Source organism: Anser cygnoides, chromosome 2 (genome assembly GCF_040182565.1).
Source record: "Anser cygnoides isolate HZ-2024a breed goose chromosome 2, Taihu_goose_T2T_genome, whole genome shotgun sequence".
Lineage (NCBI taxonomy): Eukaryota > Metazoa > Chordata > Aves > Anseriformes > Anatidae > Anser > Anser cygnoides.
Window position 1 is genome coordinate 72814758 of NC_089874.1, and position 17144 is coordinate 72831901.

The 17144-nt window shown below is 44.2% G+C and overlaps 1 long non-coding RNA gene across 1 annotated transcript in view; it reads left to right on the plus strand.

The window, feature by feature from the left end:
* LOC106034886 (uncharacterized) overlaps positions 1-17144 on the plus strand; it is a 116771-nt gene that overhangs the window by 49186 nt on the left and 50441 nt on the right. The window contains exon 3 of the long non-coding RNA XR_010829430.1: positions 968-2346. This is a non-coding gene — a long non-coding RNA (uncharacterized lncRNA). The remainder of the gene's footprint in view (positions 1-967; positions 2347-17144) is intronic.

The window sequence follows — 17144 nt, forward strand, 5'->3', positions numbered from 1 at the left end:
AAGGTGGCTGTTGCAGATGGCAAGGAATGATCAGTAAGGAAAGGAGGGAGTGTTGCCTCATCCCCAGTAAAATTCTCTGATTCAGTTTGAGATCCAGGATTTGGAACAGAATTTCAAAACCCAGTTGCCAAAAAGGACTTTCCTGGACAAAGTATTAACTGGAAAAAACCTACAAGCTAAACTCAACCATAAAGGAAAAGTCTGGAACAGCGTTCTCTGAGCTGGAGACGAGAAGAAATTGGCTCTGTAGCGTGACGGAGTCGAATAAAAGATTGCTTTGGCCATCTCAGTCTTTCTTGCTCCAAAGGCTACAAGTATCATTTGCTCTGTCACTGAGTAAAGTTGAAGAGGGAAAAGCCTATGTACTTCAGCAAACAGGAGATCACCTGACAAGATAATTATAAAATAATGCTACACAGTAGAGTTGTTCCTGAGGTGAAATCCTAGCCTGAATGAAGGTAACAAAAGTAATCCCATAGATTAAAGAGGGGGCCAGTATTTCAGCCAGGATGTATTAAATTGAAAAACCAGTTTAGTGCAGTCCAAGAGACCTTGCTTGCTTTGAATAATGAGCTTCAGGCCTGCTTCATGTTTTTGGTTGCTATCATAATAGTGAGTTAAATGTCCAGGGCCAGGGTGAGAATCCAGGCAACTGTCCTTAGGCATAGCACATGTGTACAGATCATACAAAAAAAGATTTGAGTTACAGATCTGTCTGGTTTGACTGGACTTCTGGTGATACCCAGCTGATAGCTGATGAAAGCTAGCACAATTCCATAAGCAGAGACAATGTCCAGGATTGCTATCATGCATTTAAACTTGAATCATGTAGAGTAAAAGTCCCTTTCCACTAAGGTCTATGAAGAAAATGAGAACTGGATGTAGTGACTCCTTACAAAATGCAAAGCACTGCAAGTCAGAACTGAGAACATAACTTCTGTTTCTTTTTTCTTTTCTTTTTTTTTAGGAGTGACATCATCATGGTCCTTCCTTTGAAACGTCAGTATGATGCTCAATAATAATGAACAAAGAAAACCAAATAATAGGGCAAATGCTTGAAAGAGAGACCCACTGTGGGGGTGTCAACAAATAAACCATATTAGGCTTAAGACCTCTTATGAGATGAAAATCATTGGAAGAGGGGAAAATGTGGGAGAAATACTATAGATGCTTGCCCTGCTCTTACTCTTCTCTGCATGCCTGTTCACAGACAGCACTGGGGCAGGTTACTAGCAGAATGGAGCCTTGGTCTGGACCAAAATGGTTTACCTGGACATTGGTCTTGTTCTTTACCCTCCTTGCCTCTCTCTACCCCATCCTGCTGGCACCGTGTTTCCAGCGTCAGTGACTGCTGAAGTGCTGACTCAAAGCAGCTTTTCATCTTCATGGAAGCGCTGTGGTGGCTGTTCTCTTGATGTCCAAAAGTCTAGGCCGTGCCTTGCAGAGATTTCAGTCTAAGCACGAGCTTGGGAGAGCAGAACATCAGTGGACTTTCAGGATATGGGTTTTCCTGCTTCACTGAAACCAGGACGGTTGGTGTAGATGTCCTAGCAGAAATGAAATGTGACTTTGTAGATGAGTCCAGAAGCGCTGTTATACACAGACAAGTGCCTGCACTGTTTCTCCGTCTATTGCATAGACTCTCTCTTGCTCTTTTGAGAAAGCTACTTCATCCTTTTTTTGGCAGTGCTCCTGACACTGACTCAAAATGACAAATCACAAGATTTTTTTGTGGGTGCGAGGTTGGAAAGTGTCTCAAGTAGTTTCAATAGTCGCCCTTCTGAGGGGAAGCAGCCATGATGGTGAACGTTTTGGAAAGCTGTGCTGCCGCTTCCAGTTTGCCCCACTACGTTGTTCTCAGTGGGAAGGGAATTATACTTTGGGTGGTTTTAGTTTACAACATGTACTCCAGACGCTGTTTCGCCATTTCATTCCCTGTGTAATCCCTGTATCTCCTAGAAAGTGCTTTATTACCAACTCCATCTGTTCTGAGAACTGCTTTCCCTTCAAACAGCCAAAGCCTGTGGGATGAGAAACTACATCTAAATGAAGTGGTATCAGTGCTGGCAGTGGGAATTCTGTTTTGGCAGCTTGCTTAGCTGGCCAACAAGCATGTTTCTTTATCTGATTGGAGGCTTTGACCATGGAGATAAGCAGCACAAAATGCCTGTAAGGAAAGCTATTTACTTGAAGAGAGGAAGTGGCTTTGTATTTCTAGAGCACTTTTCACCTTATTTGGGTGCTTCTGCAGTACTAAGGAGTGAAAATGCTTGTTACTTAACAAGGAAATTACATCTGTAATATAAATGGAAAGAGCAAAAAGTACGAAGAGAGACTAATAAGCAGGTAAATGTTATATCAATGTCTTCTTGTTTTTTTCTAACTACTTCTTGGTTTTAGTGATACAAGATTGTTATGTGAGCAAATCCTCCCCTACCAGTAGCTTGTACCACTAGCCTCTCACGTCTCTAACCTCTTAACAATAACCAGTAGCAGCTCCTTGGAGAAAGTATAGCAATAAAGAGACTTTTTTCTTGTTCTTCCTCATTACTTCAGGTCCACCTCTTCCCTTTTAGATTTCAAGCTTGAGTCATAACTTTTAATAGACAGCAATATTGATTAAGCCACATACTATTAAGTAGCCTAATGATAGATATTATGAATAAGAGACGCTGCTATCATTAATTTACAATTGTATTATTTTGCAGTTATAACTACAAAACTACTAAGTATCATTCTCAAATCTTTTAAGATTAACCCAACTATGCTATTATCATTCTGTCACCCTTTCTTTCCACCCACTTGGTGCCAGGGTGTGAGCCTGTCCCTCTTTATTCTCGCCACTGAGTCTTTTGGATATGGACCGCTGATGGAGAGTCGTATGAGTTATCCATGGGGGTTTTCTCTAGCATCCTGGTGGGCTTGGGTGTACAGGTAGCTTCACTAAAGTTTGTAGGTGTCTGAGCTCCTGCTGTCAGAAGATCCCACCCTCTTTTGACCTTTGCCTAATTTTATGCCTTATTCCCCCCTTTTTACATTGCAGAACCTGCCTTTTTTGCTGCTTTTACCACTTTCCTTTCTTTACCCAAAATCCTTGCAAATATGCAACTCACCTCATTTTTTTTTCATTGTTGGCCCTGATTCTGCTACTTCCATTCTCAAATTTGGTGTTTCCAATACCTTTACTCAAGTCTTGGTCTTATGTAGTGTTACTGGTACAGTTGCTTAGGTAAAGGTAGATCTTCTAAGACCCAAAGACTGCATCCTTAAAGCTCCCCTACAATTATCTAGTTGATACTGACAATACCTTTTTTTTCTTATTTCTCCAGATTTCATACACTCACTAAGGCAAATTATCTTCCTGTAGCCTTGATTCCTTTACCTGCCTCCAATTAATGCAAGTAGTTTCATATCCAAGGCACAGCCTGCATACCAGGACAACGAAGCTACATATTTTTCATGCTCTGTTTTTTGCTCACACAGCATCCTTGCCCTTGAATTGCTTTAATTACTCTCTGGGTTCCCTGCAGAGGCTTTAGCTGGTCATGAGACCCGATGCTCTGGTGGGGCCTCTTTCTTGCATTCATACAACTGTACCTGCACTCCAACTTTTGCACAATAGTTATGGGTATGTTGTTTTTTATTTACCCTTAGCCAAGTAGTTGTGTTTGCAAAACTTTTCCAAATGTAGGCCTGGATAGCACTTCACCTCATCTCTGCAACCGGGTTTCCCCTTGAGTTTCTCTTCTTTAAAGAATTTTTACTGTAATGTGCAAGTCCAGTGTAAGGTGAGTTTTAAAAAAAGTTTACGTTTGTTCTTTCAAACAAAATTATTTCTTCTTGCCTTTGGTATCTTTGGGTACTCCTGTATTGTACAATGAAACATTTCTACAGAGAAAACTTTGCACTAAAAATTTCACTGATTTATTTTCTCTTGCAATTCCCTCTGAACAAAAGCTCTCTTCTTCAGATGTCTCTGTGTGGGTCTCCCATGAGTAAAAGATGACAAGATAGATGAGATTTTCAGAGGAGATACCTTCACTAACTGTAAAAGTCAGCTTTTCCTACTGTACTTTCACTAAAGTTTCTAATATTCTAGTTAAAATACAGCATGGCTTAGAAAAGTGAAAACTGTATTTCATTTGTCCTCAACGAAAGCTAATGCTCCACCCCATTCCCTTTCCAACTGTACCTGAGCAGAGGTGAGTTCTGCATGGTGCTAGGAGGGTGTTTGAGCTGCAGCACTGCCAGCAGTGTGCCTGACTGGGCTCACGTGTGGGAAGGCTTCTGGGACCCACCGGCCCTCTTAGCTGTCACCGCAGCACCTGTGAGCGCCCACTGTCCCCGCAAGTGCTCCGGGAGCAAAGCGAGAGTCGGAGGCTGAGACGCTGAACACAGCGACAAAATTTTATACAAGCTAGGCTCGCAGATGGGGCTGCTGTTGTGTGCTTTCTCTGGGCACCATGAAGCTGAGCTTTGCTCAGCCCTGGCAGGCCGTGAGCACGAGCCCTTTGTGGCTGTCTGGGGTTGGCTGCTTCTCAGCAGTACCTGCTGCTGGTTGGTGTACGGCGTGAGCCTGTGTAGCTTTATACAGGTCAGGTTTTAATCACTTTGACACCTTAAATAGTAGTGGACCGCTATCTTAGATGCCATCCTAAATTTGGTTGTTCTTTTTAAAAATCAAAGCTTTCAGGAGAAGGAATTAGCCAGTGGTATGGAGAAAAGTTAAGGACATTCTCCTTTATATCACTTACATTAAATGTTCAGAAAACTATATTAAGGTTGTACATTGTTACAACTTTTCAGTATTCACCTGGAGTCTACACTGTGAGACACAGACTGGTTTGTCTGCTACAAAGTGAGAGGGTGTACATTGCATCAACCTACAGTGAAGGCCATGCAGCTGTTGTAGGTACATGTAAAAATAAAGCCTTACACAGCTTCCTTCTGGTTAAAAACAAAGCTTTTCCAGGAAGAAACTGATGGCCAGTCATGGAGAAAGGGCAAAATTAAGCTGCTGTCATGAAGGAAGCATGCTGAATACGTCTAGATTTTAACACTTGAATCCTTACATTTACATCATCCAATATTTGAAAGATGCATGCAATTTCTGTGCTGTGATTATATAGTGTCTTCATATAAGAACACAGAATATTTGTTAAAGCTCTATTTAACTCCTTTCTAAAGTGCTGGAAGATAAGCTTGTAGACTTCTACTGTCAGTAGCAGAGGCATTTGAAACATAGTTATGAAGCCAATGGGTGGTACCCAGACATGAGTGCTTGTCTGGCTTCCAGCTTTCATTTATCATTATATTCTTTTACTGCCCTTGTTTTTGCCCTGCTGTACCAAGGGCCCTTCTAGCAATGCAAACTCAGTGGTCAACCCCAAGCAAAGAACTAGCTTGTGTCCTGCCTGGACTCTTCTCTCACCTTTCTTCCAGAGGGAAAAGTGTGTGAGCAGCAGCAAATGTTTGTCCATGGTAGGACTGGGGCAGGAAGGTGGTACCTGTGTAATATTCCCCTGTCCTTCATTTGCATATGGGAAAGAAATGTAAGACAAGTTTGTTCTGGTGTTCTCTGAAGAGGATAGCCATACGTGTGATGTGGCTGTGCCATTTGTCTTGGATGAGTGCTGCCGAGTGTGCCCATTCCTCCTGCAGTGTGTGCCTTGGAATATGGGAATGGGAAGGAGGGAGGCAGGCTTAGCACTGCTCAGAGCAGAAGCAATTGTACATGTATACATGTATACATTTACACATGTTTGCATTGCCTGTTTCGGATGCAAATGAACACGAGCCTAAGACTAAAAAGAAATTATGTCCTTTGAGCTACGTGGTCTCTCCAACTGTAGTAGGGGTGGAAGCAGTGGAAACAGCTTTGGTGCAAAGAGAAAAGCATTCGTCTGCTTCTGCATCTCCCCTCCTTGCTTCCACCAGCCCATCTCAGGAGCTGCGTGGAGCTGTTACTGTGACAGGCAGGTTTTGAGGTGGGTGGAAGTTTCCTAGTGAATACTTCTCTCAGAAAATACCACTTCACTGAATCCAAAGCTTCTTATGGTACAATTTGGTGGGAACATGCATACTAGAAGGGGAGTTATCTCAGTGATGGCAATAAGCATTGTGGTTAGCAGAGAACTCCTGTTCCACAATAGCCTATATGGGCTGGTAAACTTTTTTTGTGAGGCTGGAATTCAAAGCAGGGACTTGTATCCACTTTTATCCTGGGCTAACAAACTCTGAGCTACCACAGGATGTCCTCTGTTTTTTCAGATGAAGTCCAAGATGGGAGAAGCTTTGAAACCTCAAACTTCAAAGGGGTGAGAGGGTGTTTGGTGCTGTTGTGCTGTCTCCCAGAATGTGGACTGCCTCTCAGTGCATGGCAGTGGCAGCAACGTGGTGAGGAACTGCTCTGGTGGGAAACCTTATGTAGTTAAGAAATCAGCCTGTGGCTTAGCATGAGCTTGGCAGGTATCGTTATGTCAGAAGTCACTCTCTTCTGTGCTGCTTTGTGGCTGCGCTAACGAGCAGCTGTTTGGCCAGGCATTATGTCTACCTTGGTGTTGGAATGAGGATTGCAGTGGGGTCAGTGGTCTGCATCAAAACCTCTAACCCTCCTGGATGGAGTGAATTTGTTTGCCAGCACTGCAATGCCGATGCACAACTTTGGATTGATGCAGATTGGTGCTGGTTAGGCAGCAAGGAACAGCAGCCACCCACGCCTGGGACTGATGGACTGGGGCGTGGTGTTGGCTGTTGGAAGTCTGTTGAAAACGAGCATTTCTCCATCCTGGCTAATGGAGTTTCCTGTGTTCATGGGGAAGCGAGTTGGTGGAATAAGCTCAGTTCACTGCCTGGGAAATGCTCAGTGGTGTCCAGGCATTCCTCTCATAATACAGCCCAGGGACTTCTGACAGAGCAGACCTAGCAAGGCACTGGTTGATGTTTGAGTTTCTGGCCTTACAGATGAATTGTGTTTATAGGTGATTCAAATACAGGGACATGAATTGGAACCCGTAGATATCAAAATAAAAAATGCACACAGTGGAATTTCATAGTAACACAAGAACTTGGAACCTCAGTACGATTTTGGCTTGAATAATGATCCACAAGCAGGGAAGAATGTCCAAAATAGTTGACCTTTTGCTTCTGGATCACCTATCATGGATAGTTTCTCTCTCCTAAAATGATCAAATTGACTTCCACACAGGCATGACATGAAATCTTTAAAAATGTTCTTGTAATCAAATGCTGGCAGGCATGGAAGGAAGGGTGTGCTCCGAGAACACTGTAAAAGGGAGGCAGAGGTCTTTCACCAACAACAGACATTGAGAACAACCAGCTCAACCCTTCCAGGCAAGAAAGTAGGGCTTTTAAATTAGGCAATAATTCTGGATTTCATCAACCTACTTTGCCACTTGCAGAGGCTGCATTTTGATACCCAAGTGTTCGCTATCCTATATTTATTCTTTCTGATTGATGGTTGGTGAAGTTGGGTTTGTTTGAATGCCTGGAAAACGGGGGCGAAGGAACTAGAGCTCAGGGAAGATTAAGTTTAAACTGGATTCTAATGGATTCAGGGACTGAATTTCAGATTGGTCAGCCTACTGCCAAAAAGTTTCTGATGCAAATGAATTTGATAGCTGCTGCTGACGTTCTTCCAGTTACGTTCTTCCAGCAGAAGTGGTGTCTGGTAAGGCAGTTTGCAGATGCTCCCCATGAAGCAATTTCTGAATTAATCCAGCAGGTCTCAAACTGTAGAAACACAGGATTTTTGAACTTTTTCTTCAGCATGATGCCAGTGAAGAGAACGCATGGAGGTCAGTTTCTTGGTGGCTTGTGCTGTTATTTCAAATACTGCTTCAGTGGAAGATATGCCTCCCTCTGTATTGAGCATTATTGTAATTGTGCAGGGGGAGCTCAGCTGCTGCAACCAAATCTAAATCTGACAGGAGGGAGTATGGTCTAGTACCATCTTCTCTCTCCTAGCTGGGAGGAAGGAGGTACTACATCCCTTCCTCAGGAACATAGGACAGAGCTGGTGCAGGGATGGTTTCAGAGGGATTTTTCAGGCTTGCTGAAATCTTTGCTCAGTCTCCTGGGGGAGCACGCGAAGTGAGTTCTCCTCCGCCCAGCTACCTCAGCCAGGCACTCTGACAGGCACAGGTTGGTGTGGATTGCATCTGATGTGAGGGTGGGATAGAGCTGAGTGCAATCTGTGACTGGGATTTGCCAACAAGGCAGCAATTATAGATATGGGATTATACATGAGAAGGGCCACTTCCACTTCTCTTAACATTTCCAGAAAGAATGACAGGAGCCATTTTAGGATGAGACTGCTAGTCCTGCTCCGTGTCAGGGGTTGGAGAGCAGGGATCCTTCCTTAGCAGTATGAGAAGATTAAAAACTCCAGAAGGAGACAAGTGTAAACTGTGTATTAACCCTGGTTGCTGCTGAGACAAAACAGTGAGAAAAGCACCATCTTTGGTCCAGGTCCTGGCCTAGTATCACCTTATAATGCTAACAGTGTCATTGAGCCTATTCAGAAAGCTAAACTTGCTTTATTTCATAAGAGTTTCTTAGGGATAGGGCAGAGTAGTGTATTAGGGTAGGCTGCTTTTTCTCAATGGATATTCAGAGAGCATCATCTGGGAGAGCTTCCAGCTCATTCTAGCTTCTCTTTCCTTAATAGAAGTCAGTATGGATCAGAGCCACAAGTTATTTCTAGTATATGGATTGCCAGAGATCTAAAATTAATATATGGGCTGTCTTGTCCCAAGAGACCAGCGTGGCTGTGGATAGCTTTCTTCAGAAAAGCCCATCTATCTGTCTTTGCATGATAGCTTTCATTCCCAGGTAGGAAGTAAATACAGGCTTTCTAAGTTAGCAAGGACATGACAGTTTGCACTAGCTAAGCCCAATTTGGATGTTGCTGAGATGAAAAAGTGGGATTTCTTTAGAGTTTCCTCTGGCAGAGAAAAGTTTCACTAGCAGTCTTGGTCAAAGCCTGTCTGAATCTGTTTCCTAGCAGAAACGTGCTCCTCTTTCCTCCCACTTCTGTTGCAATCTTTTCCAGAGGATAGGTGGTGGTGGGAAGGAGTGATTGCATTGGTTTTTAAGACTCAGTTTGATGTGAGCACCCCAGCCCGAGCTCTGTGCTGGCTGGAAAGAATGACATGAGGAAATAAGATTGCAGAGCCTGGGGAGAAGCTTTGCAGACCACCTGGCCTTCAAATTCCTGGCACTGCTCAAACTTGTCTCTGTAGGAAATCCATGTTCCAAGTCAAGCTCTGGTCACATGAGAAAATGAATTTGGCAGGGATATTATGAGTCCCTACTGATCTGCCAACGAATCCACCCCAAGCATCTTGCTCCATGGCTCTACTCTTAGAATAGAGCAGCACAACTGACAGCCCAGCATAGAAATGTACTTGCAGAAGTGCCTGGAGGTGGCTTCTGCAGGATTTCCCATGAACCAACGCTGCTGCAAGCTGACTTTCCTTAGCACCACGTTCTCTTTTTACAGTAAAACCAAAGGCAAGGGCTGAGGAGGGGCTTGCAAGCAAAGAGAATTAAGGTGGCAGGAAAAAAGGCATTCCTCCTCCTTAGCTTTCTTTGCTCCTGCTGTCCTAGGAAGACTTTAGTTCTCCTGGGTACTGTTTAGTCACTCAAAAATGTACAAAAGTAGGGATAATTCATACTTCTATGCCCACCTGACCTCCTCTGACATCATTAGCAGCAACTGGTGAAACGTTGCTGTGTGCATTTAAGTGCTGCTCTGTGTATTGTTTTTCCCCAAGTAGCTCAGCTTTGGAGCAAGGTGCATAAAGAAAACGAAATTCAAAATGACTCTGGCACAATTATAGCAGAAATAAGCAGCTATTGAGCTTAATGTGGATGCCATGATGGGAAATATAATCTCATTTCCTCTTTTTTTCATCTTTTGTGTTAGGTGCTCCGTTATCATCTTTATGTGGGATGTTCAGAAACTTTATTGCATTGAACATATCTGGGAATTGGAGGTCTCTTTATTACAGGAGGCAGAGATTTTGAGATGGGCTGTCAACAACTTTCAATGCTTTAACGTCCCTTCAAGGTGACTGAATGATGCACTTCACACAGAAGTGCCCCTTGGGGCACTATAACTGGAAACACAGGACTTCCTGTTCAGGCCACAAATTTTTGAAAATTAGAGGCCCAAAATTGGGTACGTAAATCAACCCTTCTATAAGCATAAGCACAAATGTAGCTATGAAAAGTCCTGATTTTCAAGCAGCTGGGATAGGATCTAACTGTGTGCATTCAAGGTTGAAACTCTGAGTTGTGGTGTTTCCTAAAGGAGCTGAGTAACCACGTATGGATAGTTTTCCTTTAAATTTGTGAATGCATAAATTTGTATGTGTATTGATATATTTATTTATATATCTTACATAAATGTAAGACATATTTATGTTATAAAAATATATACATTCATAAACAAAGACACAACCAAGTAAATATATTTATGCATATTTCTAATTAGGTTACCTAAGTACTCCTAGGAGACAATTAGAAATAATTATTCATTGGAGTGGAGAACACTATGAAGAAAAATCTTTTAACATCCATGTATAAGAAAAATCTTTTAACATCCATGTATAAGAAAAGCGACTAAGACTGGATGGGTCTCTCCCTTGGCAGCACAAACAATGTGGTGGGTATGGTTATAGTCATTGCACAACTGTAGGTGAAATAGCATTTCATTTTGCTTCAGATTCTTGCATCCAGTACTCTCCTGTCTTTTTGGGGTCAGGTAAGGACCACAGGTGTGAGGCTGAGGGCAGAGGCTGCAGCATACTCGAGGTCTGAAGTCTAGGAGCTCAATTGCTGTTCATTATCTTTATGCTCATCCAGCTCCTAAACACCACACATGTTGGGGCCATATCTGCTGTGTGACTCCAGGAGGTGGGCAATGCTCCTGCTCCCAGTTTACACTCGCCAAATATGTGAGCAACAAGGGCAGGCAGCAAAGATGCTGAAGCAGCTGCTGTTTCAAAGGCAGTCTTTGGTGAAAGAGCACCTGCTTGAGGCTGAACAGAGTATCCTTCATCTTCCCTAGAGAGGCAGGTGGAGGTGGCTCCACAGGGATTTGCTCACTGGGGATAGTTTTCAAAGTGAAAACTTTAATTTGCCAGTGCCCCCCAAATTTGAAGAGGCTGAAGGGAAGGATGGAGACTTGGCTCAGACCAGCACTCTGGTGGCCCCGAGCAGGTAGTTTGTTAACATGTTAGTTAAACTATGTAGTAAAGCTGAGATACATACACTTGTCAGCAATAAAAAGGACAAGACAACGGATCTGTGGATCTGCACAGTGGGGGAAAGGGAAGCTTTCCCTTCAGGCTTTCCATGGCTGTGCCTTGCTGCCATCGAAGCTTTCTGTGTAATTTTGGACCCACAGCGATCCTTCCGGGAGGACCTCTGTGCTCTCTCAGAACCTGGAAGGGGATGAAGAGAGGCCAGGGATGGCCAAGAGGGTGGCAGGGTGCGGCTGGGGATGGTGGCAGCCCTGGGTGTCTCTGCCCATCGCTTTCCACACGAGCCACCTGATGGTGCTGTCTGCCCGAGTTCCTGCACGCGCTGCCTGCTCTGCTCCTTGTGGGCCTCTGGGCCTGAACGGGGATGTGCCTCATCGCTGCACGTTTAATTAATACATACATGCTAAAAACGGGTCTGCGTCTCCAACCAGGCTCTGGCGGTAGGAGCTCACCTTTCTGCAAGGCCCCAGGGCAATAACTGATGGGTATTTTAAAGCTTGATTTCAAGAAAGCGCTTTGGAAAAGGTCTGGGGGAGGCAGAACCTGCATGCCTCTGCGTTTTGTGGAGGCTGACGATTGCTTGCTGGGTTTTCCTAATTTATTTTGCATTCTCCTCACAATTTCCATTGTGGAGCTTTCCCGTACGAGGATTAACCGTCACAAGCGGTGCAGTGCAGCGCTGGCAACCTCCCTGGAAATCACGCATCCTGAATAACGATGAGAGCTGAAAGCAGGACAGAAAATCCACCCTTCCGCTCCCGAAATCATCACCACACCATTGCACCCCAGGCAAAGAGCAGTGCTTGGGCACACCCCATACCCACAACCTTCCCTCCTCACAGCCCCCTCACAGGGGCTCACATTGAAATGTGTGGGTAAGGCAAGAAATGCAAACTGTGGGGCTGCTTCTGCCTAGTGCTGGGCACCCTGTTTGCTCTGGAGGGCACGGGCTTATGTGTGCAATCTTAGGGACCGGGTCCCTTGGTTAAGGACCGGTAGCGTTGATGCTTCAGTGGAGGTGCAAGGGACCAGGGGTGACTGATGCTGGCCAGCATCTGGGGAGTAAAATGTTGCTTAGCCGCTCTGGCCTCAGGCAAGCACTACCAGTGGGTCTCTCTGAAGTAAACAGGCTGGCTCCTCATTTGTTTCTCCCTGTCAGGATGATGAGTCCAACTAGATTCCTTTCTGTTTGTGTTTGCTGCTTGTCTGTGCTGACAAAACATGCGTAGTTTGTAGCTCCCTTGCTTCAGCTGGCTGCTGTTCCATTTTAATGCGAGGCGCTTCATCAGAGGTCATTTACTCAGTGTGTTGCTGGGCCATTTACAAATATGGGCTGATGAATATTTCATTGTCCTTCACCAGGAATTCTGTCGAAGGCTAGCGCTTCGTGGCAGTGAGTCAGTACGTGATGTGCTTAACCTGAAATTGTTTCCTCGCTGAATCTCTCATCGGATGTGCTAATTGCTGACGTTGAGGAGTGGAAGTTGATGGGAGGAGAAGGAATAAAAATGTATTAATATTATAATAGGCATTATCACTCCTTGATTCTACTTAAATATTCCTGGAATCACCACTGCTGGGGGAAGAGGCTCTTCTAATGAAATCACAAGAGCAGACATCCCTTCCCGATCGCTCTAAGAGCAATACCCAGGCTGGCTTCCCTTCCCGCAGTGCCACACCTCCAGGAGGGAGGCTCTGCTGGACTCAGAGTCCCTCTTAAGAGCTAGGATGTGTGAGTACTTGCAGCAGAGTAGGTGGTGGAACCAATTTATCTCTCTGTAAAACACCCGAGTGGAAGCGGGGCACTGTATGCAGGGGACACATGCTGGTGTTAATGCCTACTTGAGACTGCAAAGAGCCTGGAGCAATGGTTCTGCAGAGGGAGACCCAGGCCGTTTATCTCCAGAGTCCAGTGATGATTCAGGCACCAGCATGATTACGTATTTTATTGCTGAGCCAGCTGAAGAAAACAGGATAGAATACCAAGGTTGACAGCAGGGCATGCTACATGATACAAGCCGCTTACCTTTCAGCTACCTGCTGGGAGGGAAGATGTTGCTGTACCATGGCAGCAGAAAGTCCCAGCTGTGTGTTGGATTTGTACAGGTGTGCCAGTGGCAATGCCTCACCTGCTGACATGGGAAAAGCCAGTGGGAAAGTATTTTCATGTTAATGTTGCATGTCACTGTAAAATGGTCTGTGTAACACTCTTCTGGATTTTCTGGGCTATATGGATTTCATGGTGAAAGATGTCTCACTCTGATAACTAGTGCTATGGTGAGTGTTACGACCGTGCTACGCTGTGTTTCACTAGTGAGAAAGTAATCCAACCAAAGAGCTTCTGTAGTGGTCCAAGCTTCTCCAGCCCTCTCCCTTGGTGGTGTTGAAGTCAAGCTACAGGGGTCTGCCAGTAACAAAAGTAAATGTGAATGTGTCAAACATGGAAAAGGGAGAGGAGGCCATGTGTACTTGGAAGTCACCCAGTTGCCTGCATGCTCAGAAATTTCTCTGCTGCTCAGACAGCAGGGATGGGCTGCAAAATGTGCTGCCTTCTCATTTACTGCTGCTGGCTGGTCATCTGCTGTTTCAGAGATACAGCAAAGGAAAGAAGCTGTGAATATATCAAATTTGGTAGCTCTGTAGGAATTGGTGGGTGATCTTAACTCAAATGAGGAGGAGAAAGGTTGGTGTAGGTTGGAAGGCAGAAGAGCAGTGGAGCTTAATGGGGTATGGACAAATGAGAGAGGCTCTTTTCACTTTTCCATCTTAGCCCGGTCTACACTACGCAGTTCACAGCTCTCACTATTGACGTTTGTCTTGCCATTATGCAACAGGCTGGCGCATGCTGCGCTGTAGGTAAGGTCCAAGTGGCAAGCCCAGTTGGGTAGCCTGTTTTGTGGGAAGCTCATGCCATGAACTGGGCAGAACAGACTGGATCTGGAAGCTGGGCAGATGCGGAATTAGAGTTGTCTTCCCCAGCCTGCTGGTGTTACTGGGACAGAGCAGGAGTTTCATGCTGGTGACACTATCTAGTCTTCCACAGGCAAAGGGGCTGTCCTTGTACTCATGGTACAAGAACTGGCCCTCAGCATCAAACTGCTTGGAAGGAGATGTAGTCTGAACACAGCGTGTTATTTTGTTTTTAAGATTCTGTGAAGTCTGTATGGCATGGACAGTCCACCGCTGTTCTAGTCAAGTCCGCATGTATCTGTATGTATATATATATATATATATATGTATATACCTGTATCGTGTTTTTTCTTATTGTGTGTTTTGGTGTAGTTTCTGGAAGCACCACCAAGAGAGGTCTGGGGCTGGCTCCCCCCAGGTAGGGCCCAAACCCGCTGAAGACAGCGGGAACATTTGCTCTAGAAATAAGGTTAGCCTGGGATAGATATTTTGTGTCTGGAAACTTTAATCTCCATCCAGCTAGAAGCTTCACATATCTCTTGGAAAATCAACCTTTTGGACTCCTGTTAACCTTTCTGTGCTTAATCTCTACTTTTGCGAGTAGGTTTTGAAGGGATTTTGTTTGCTTGATTTTTAAATTTAACTAATGTCTTCAGGGTTTTTTTGGGCTGGTACCCTATGATGCAAAGTGCTCACTGAAAAATAATGGAGGACAGACTAGCTTGTAAAAGGAGAATATGGAAGCCTGGAAATTAGGTGTCTGGGAACTTTATGCCAATACTGATGAAAGAAATAAAAGCAGACAGTGTGGAAAAAAAAAAAAAAGTGAAGGCAACTTAGACTCCATCATAGTCTTTATTAGGCTTCTTAGCAGATCTTTTTCTCTATAATAGGATCTTTTTTTTTTTTTTTTATTTGACCAGTTGTAATGAGGGAATTAAACTGATTCTGTAACCAGCTCTTCCAAAGCAGATTGATTAAACCTCTAGATCTTTAAAATATAATTAATAACTTTTTGTAGAGAGAGACTTGTGTGGGTATGCAGGCATATGTGGGTGGTTACTGAGAATACATGGTACTCTAACCACTTCTCGCTGTCTCTCTTTCACTTTTTCTGATGCATACAGATATTATGGGCCAAAATTTGCCACTTCTGTCATCCCAGAAATAAACAGGACTAGTCATAGGGCAAAACATGACTTACTACAAATACATGTGATAGAAACTGTACCTGAAGAAGGAAAAAAAAATGCAGTTTTTAATAACAGTTTCCAAAGTTAAAAGTGAATGAACAAGCTTACATTATACTCTCTGAGAAGAAAGAATAATACCATTCTAGAGAAATTTGGTGAAGGGAGAGGAATTACAATGAAAATTCCTATTTGAGGCAAGATGTCCAAATTTTGATTCGGGGTTGGTTTTCTCAGCATCATAGTTGACATTTCCAATTTTTGTCATGCTACAATTTAACAGTACTCCAGCCATGAGTTAAGCTCAGATATTGCACAAAAGAGTAAATAGTGCAGATTTTAGTTTTTTACTGTACTCCATTAGTCACTTTTCTCACCAGACATGAATGATGCATGCTCTGTCAGCCCATCTTTTGGTTGATGTTTTTGCTTGTCTACCTCTTATGTAAGCCTGAACTGTGAGAGCCATAAAATTTGTTTGGGACCCTGGTATAATCTGTTCTGATGCCCACAACTTTTCCTAGTTGTTTCCAGGCTAGTGACTGGGCAGGCAGAGGTGCTGGTGTGAAGCATGGAGAAACCTGGAGGGAAAGGGAAAAAAAAAAATTCCGTTTCTCTTCCTGTTACCAGCCCACATGGAACCACTTGGCTACTCCTGTCTCCAGCAGCCATGCGTTTGGTGGCACTGAAGTTCAACCGCAGACTAAGCTGTGTTAGCAGGATCTTCGCCATCAAGACTAGGGAGGTGGATTTTCCCCTCTGAGTTGCACTTGCTAGGCCATATCTACTGCACTGTGCCCAGTTCTGAGTCCCTAGCACAAGAGGGGTATTGGAAATTGGAGCGAGTCATCTAGGACAGGTAGGGGTCTGGGGCATGTGACATACAAGGAAAGGCAGGATGTGGTGCTTTCTTCATCCTGGAGAAGGTGTGGAGTGGGAGTCTAATTGCTGTCTGCAACTGAATAATGGGAAATTATAGAGAAGATGTAGCCAGATATCCACAGCAAAAGGGTGAGAGGCAACAGACACAAGTCACAGCATGAGAAAGTCCAGCCAGGTAGAAGGAAGATCTTCACAGGGGGGCAGTCAAGCATTGGAAGAGATTGCCCAGAAAGGCTGTGGGATCTCTGTGTTTGGAGATATTCAGCTTTGGAAGCTGGACTAAGTAACCTCCAAAAGTCCCTTTTTACTTAAATTGGCTTCTTGACTTTGTGAGAGAGTTCAAAGAGTGTTTTATGCAGTCTGTACTGCCTCTGTAATGCCCCAGAATGACTTCCAGATGAGTCTTTTCCATTCCTTTCAGAAACAAAAATCCCTCAGGACTCTTCATACCACAAAAAAACTTTGCCAAAACTTTGCAAGCTGCCACTCCTCACCCCATGCACACTCAGCTTTGTCTTTGCCTATATGTTCCAATATGTGACAATGGCTGTTAGATTCACCTCTAGCTGAAAACACCTGCTTTTATAAAGAGCCTGAAATGGTATAAACTGCACGTGAAGATTAGGCTTACTTTAGCCCTGTGCTTCCCAGGTGTCTCCCTGTGCTCCTCAGCAGATTCTTATAGAAAGCTCTGGCAAGTCTCACTGAGGGACTTGTGAGGGAGGGTTCTTCGCTCTTTTCACCAGCAGCTGTTATTGATGAACTCCCTCCTCAATTTTTTCTTAAGGTTTCAGCCCACTAGGCTTAAACAGACTGCAAATAACCACTGTGTCACCATTTAAAATGAAACAGAGAACTTGGCTTGGGTCTC